This window comes from Musca domestica, unplaced genomic scaffold (assembly GCF_030504385.1).
Source record: "Musca domestica strain aabys unplaced genomic scaffold, Musca_domestica.polishedcontigs.V.1.1 15, whole genome shotgun sequence".
NCBI classification, from domain to species: Eukaryota; Metazoa; Arthropoda; class Insecta; order Diptera; family Muscidae; genus Musca; species Musca domestica.
This window is the reverse complement of record NW_026712207.1, coordinates 18,122,701-18,128,863: the sequence shown is the minus strand read 5'-3', so window position 1 is coordinate 18,128,863 and position 6,163 is coordinate 18,122,701.

Sequence of the window (6,163 nt, the reverse complement as noted above, 5' to 3'; positions counted from 1 at the left end):
GAAGTGGAAACATAATGACAGGGCTGAGGGAGCCGCACACTTCGAAGAAAATAAGTCATCACCTCCTTTTAAAAGCGAGCGCTTCTTCAGTCAATGTCTATTTGAGGAGGTTGCTTTAGTACAAAAATAGTAATTAGGATTATATATACATATATAGGGTTAGATGAAAAAACTGCAACCAACTTCAGACTGCATTTAAATGTGAATAATTATTTGTGTCTCGTACCATCGCTCGTTACCGTGATACTGATAGTGTAGCCCGACGTCAAGGAAGTGGACGGAAGAAAACAGCAACATCAGCAGAAATGGCTCAAAAAGAAGATCGAAAGTTTGTTTCGTAGCCATACGCATATTGCCCACAACATATTGATTTGAATCTTTTGGAAGAGGGTTTGAAGTTTTTCCACTCTTAGCACAGAACGAATTCCAATAACATTTCGAACTAACGTTAAACAATATTGAATAAGCTGGCACACTTATGATTTACTTCCAGAAGAGGTCAGGTGTATGAGTATAATTAGTCGGTAGACAACTCAGTTTTTCTAATTTTTTTCATATTTTTTAAAGATACATGTTACATCAGAATACCTATATCTCCAATTTAGTACAAGTCTGTAAGACAAAATTTCATTTTTGTAAATGATCATTTTATTTGGCTATAGGTATCTAAAATGTCGAGTTTTTTCTTAGTGACAAAGATTCGCTTAAAAAAAATTAATTTTGCCTCAAACAATGGATAAGTTAGTGAATAGAAAGGGATAGGTACTGAAGAAAAAATTGTAAATTTCAGTAAGTAAATGTTGGTTAAATTTAAAAATGTGAGGCGAAATCTAGGTTAACGTGTAACCGCCTCTTTCACCAGCTAGTACGCCTACGCCTTCCACCGTTCCCATCCACATGTGGATTCACTCGTAGCCAACTGAGGAGCGGGGAACCCTCTAACGAAACAACGTATTTTCGTAACGCTTGTCTCCATGTTGTTGCTTTATTTACATTAAATAACCAAAAAAGACCTTTTAGGAATCTTTGGTATGCGACGACGTCGATGTTAATAGTGTCTACCCTCACCCAACTACCCCTCAAGACCGACAGAAACCAAGTTGTATATTCACACACACACATGTATATATATATATACAGCCACACGTAGTAAAACAACCATAAGCGAAAAATCCGAAAAGGGGGTTGGGATTTCATTACAGCGTTACGTTCATTCTTCGCCAACCAGTTCAAGCCTCGACACATTCGTATCCGCTCATACGTGAATGAGTTGTAAGCCAACAAAGTCAGTGAACGCAACAACATCTCAGCCTTCATGCTGTCATCGTCGTAACAATATTTGAAGGTGTTGTTGTCTTTGTTGCAATACACCAAACACAAACACAGAAATGTTAATATGTCAGATAAGATAGCGAACTCTTTTTCATTCATGGTGAGGAGCTGGAGACTGTGATGTTTATCACCAATTAATCTCACAGTCGATCCACTAAACGCTTCCAAATGTTCGAATTACATAGTTACAGGTACATGTGTATATAAATTGGGAGCCTCGGGGCTGGGCCAGCCTTCCCATGGCTACGTCGTTGGTATATAGCTATATCAGAAGTGGAGCTGTGAAAACTCCAAAGATGTCTGGTATATTAAAGGGGGACATGGTACCCCGCATTTGCGTTTTTTAAGCATATATATATATATATATATATATATATATATATATATATATATATATATATATATATATATATATATATATATATATATATATATATATATATATATATATATATATATATATATATGCTTAAAACCTCTCACTCCCAATTAAAAGGTAAATGGTCTCTCAAATCTGTTTCCACCACATTTCGTAAGCTGTAAATAAAGTATACCTACCAACTATGGGAACAACAAACACGGCCACAAAATTATGGCGACTGTGAAATGACTTAAATCAAACAACAAAAACAAACCAAGCAAAAAACAGATTCTGAGACGTCGACCGAGGCCAGAGCAGAGAGCAAAATGACCGAAAATAATATGAGCCGAAAGTATTGACATATGTGCACATAATTACGAATATATGTATACACGGGAATAATAACAACGCCAGCCACTGACATAGCTCTTCAACTCTGTTGAGCACAGCCAATGCCAGCGACAACACAAAAACATCAGAAGCAACCAACAAAAACAACAACTAAACCAACAGCATCATCATAAACCAAAGCTTAAAATAAAGCATAAAGTGTATGTGTGTGTACATTCGTATCATTAAAACGTACAACATCTACCCAAACATAAATATACACATATATACACTCTGATTAATGTGTATCTCGCGCAACGTGTGTAGTGCTGTGTGTTCAATTTCAGAATTGTAATATTGAATTAAGTTTAAGTGTATAAAAGTTGCGTCGCCCAAAAGACTACCAACGACCGACCCCGAGACCAAAATACAAAATAAATAAAAAATAAAAGCAAACACAATGGATCGGACGCACACACACACAAACACATACACTCCCATCTACACACTGACAGAACAGTCTCTCCGCCCGCCTCAGCCCTCTAACCGACAGTGTGATGAGACACAGAAACAAATCGAACAACGACAACGGCAACGAACGACAGCACAATGAAATGTAAAGCAAGAGTAATACGAAAAAACAACAAAGACCAAAAATAAAACAAACAAAGTCCCTCGGCAGACGAAGAGGAGGAAGAAACGAAGCGCAGCGTACATTCATGTACTCGATAATAATGGTGATGCCAACAAACAATTCATGCCGAGTTTGAGATATCACAACGACAGCAGGAGAATACCAACAACGGCGGCAGAATACCGAACCCCACCGAAACACCAGCGGCAACCAACAAATCCGAATACGCCGAGACAAAAATTAAATCAATTTGAATGGAAACAATCACTTGCTTACAATGCTACTTGCTATTGTGTTTGTGTGTATGTCGTGTTGTTGCACAGTGTTCAGCAAGACCTACACTTGTCCATAGTTTTTTGCTAGTCATTCATTTTTGCCAGCCCTTTAGCACAGTAACGACCCATGCATGTCACCAAGCAAAACAGTGGAGGTGTCAAATATAAAAGACTCGTACTTATGCTACAATTAAAATAACAATAACATTTTTGATCAGGGTCCAAAACGCCGCTTTAGCAATAGAAACGAAAATTTTCATCCTTGCCTTCTAAAAAATTTTCAAAAAATTTAGCCCATCAATTTACAAAAAGATTTAGCCGTGAGAGCTAATGCTACTTGAAATCGTCAGCAAAGGCGAAATAGCAGTGAGCGGCTGAAACCTTTGAAATGAAATTAGCCTTAGCATCAAAATAGCTCAGCACCAAAAAAAGCAACATGACTGCTGCTGCTTAGCTCGGTTTTAGCCAACAAAAACTAATAATCATTTGTGAGTTCAGTGTTGCTTATAAAAATTTCAGGTCGTATGAAATTGCGATAAAAATCGCATTTTTATCCATTTGGTATTTTCATATGTAGACAATGTGCAATTGTTATTGAATCCTATAAATTTCTGTTAGTTTTGTGAGATATTATTCAAAATATTTAGAAAAAATATTGGTAAGTTACAACTCAAAAAAAAACTTAGATTAGCTGACGAGCTCGAAAACATATGTACGTGTTTTATTAACTTGTACGTTGACAACACACAATCGTAAAAATATGTTTTCGGTTGCTCATTCGGCTAAAACGAAAATAGCAGCAGCCAACATCCGAGCTATTTTTTTTATTTTGTGTGCTGAATTTTTAGATTTATTTTCGGTTAGGGCTAAACAAAAATAGTTCGCTTATCAAAAACGAGCTAAATAGCTGATCATATGCTATATTAGCCGTGGCTGTCAATGTTAAATACCAGTTGCACTGAAAGGTTAGGGCAAATTTCAATAGGTGCTGGCTTTTAGACCCTGTTTTTGATCCATTTTATTCTTGGAGCAATGAAATATATTCATGGTTTTCGACCCGTGCCACGAGACCATGCAAAATTTCTTGGCAAACCCGTTAAACAATTTATAGTCGCCCGTCGTACTAGTTTCGGGATCAAAATCAGATCATAATTGAGACCTGTAAAGTAATTGCAATTGATCGTGGGCTGACGGACAAACATAGATAGAACAAGGTAGAACAAAGCTGCCCTCTAATACAATTTTTTTCAAAACGTATGCACATTTTGTATATGTGTGTGTTTTTGTTTTGAATAAAAAATACAATAATTTAGATTATTTCAAATTTGGTTGCAAAATAAATGCAAATTTTCGACGTAATGGGTAACAAATTGTGCTATTTTGTGATAAAACTGTATTGTCCTACTATTTCAGAACGAACCCAAAATTCCATTCTTGTTTCGCTGGTTTTTTTCCAATTTCCAAATATTGTTAAAAATTAAAAATAAACAAAGCCAACTGTTTCATATTTAAAAGTCTATTTGACACTATAAGACTTCAGCACAGAGTTGCATTTTTCTAGTTTCTTTGAAGTTGTGCAACCTTTCTTATTGAGCCATGGCTAGATCAACTCAGCTCGTAGAGATAGAAAGATCGATATACTACATGGTGAGTCAAGCACAGCGCTGTTCAAAACCGTGTGCTAAAACATCAGTCCGGAAAAGAGCTAATTTAAGAGAAAACTTTATAACCATTTTACGACTCATGTTAACCACATTTCAAAGTTATAATACGTGTGGGATATTCATATGTAACTACTGTGCGCCGCACAGAGCCCACATGTTGCAAACTAATTGTGCCAACACCGAACCAAGCATTACTGGCGTGTTGTGTCAAATGCCAGTCACACACAACGACGGCTCCCGTTCCTCCCCCACCGAGATACCAACAACAATTATTACCTTGCAAAATAAACACACAAACGACTTTAACTCATTTGATTTGTGCCAAAAACGGGTTTATGTTAAAACAACAACAATTCAGCCAGTCACACATCGAACATGTCTGCACCAAGCCAGAGCCATCAACGAGATGTTGCAGACCCTCGATTGATAAAATATACGTAAATATTTTATAATCAGACTTTATTAAAATTTGTGCTACATTCGAAGGCTCTTTCAGTGGGGGTGAAGTGGGCTCTTCAATATTTTAAGCATGGGTTGTTTCACACCGTGACCCACCCCCCAAAATTCTATCTTCATCTATAAAGTACTGTTTTGTTAATGGTAGGTTGTTCCACCGATCAAACCAATGAATGACCTTTTTTACTCCAACCAGTGTTGCCAACATTTTGAGAGCTAAAAGCGTAATCAAAAACCAGAAAAGCGTAAATGGCGTAAAAATTTTCCTTAAAAAAGCGTATAAAGCGCTATGTATTTTTTTCTAACCAAAATTGTCAATAAAACACTTTTTTTAAACTAAATACTGTTTTATTAAACAATTTAGATCGTATCTTATATAAACATTTCATGTATATAAGCGTATACATATTTTTAAACAAGTAAAAAAGCAGTAAGTTCGGCCGGGACGAACTTTGAATACCCTCCACCATTTAAAACGAATTAGGAAATTTACAAAAAAAAATCCATAAAAAATTCTGTTAAAATCAACAAAAATACCCAATATCGGAAGATGCCGATATATTGAGGATATACGATATTGTGGACCTTACCGACAATTCTATTTCAGGGGGTAAAGTACTCACAAAGAACTCCTTGTGTAGAATTGCAGACAATTCCATTGAAAAATGTGTCTTAAATCAACAACAACATATATAAATATTTCATGTATATAAGTGAATACATATTTTTTAAAAAATATGATATATTAGGAACATTTTACATGTGGTTAAAACTTGCAGAAATATACATTTTTACAAACAATTGTGTTCACCCATAAAACCCATAGCTTCAAATTCAGTTGAAGTTATGTAAACTCGTACAACAAAGCAGCCATGTATAAACTTACGTTTTTTTCTCGTTCATTTCACTTTTCCTTCAATTGGTTTATAATACACAAAATTCTTCGTTTTATTATGGTTTATTAAAAAAGAGTAAACAAAAGAACTTCAATGACAGGAATGAGACGTAAAGAATTTGCAGTAAAGAACTTGCGACAAGTAGATGTCATACTATCAAAATATTCGAATGTATAAACATTGTCATATTTAAAAATCTAAAACGCGCTAAAAGC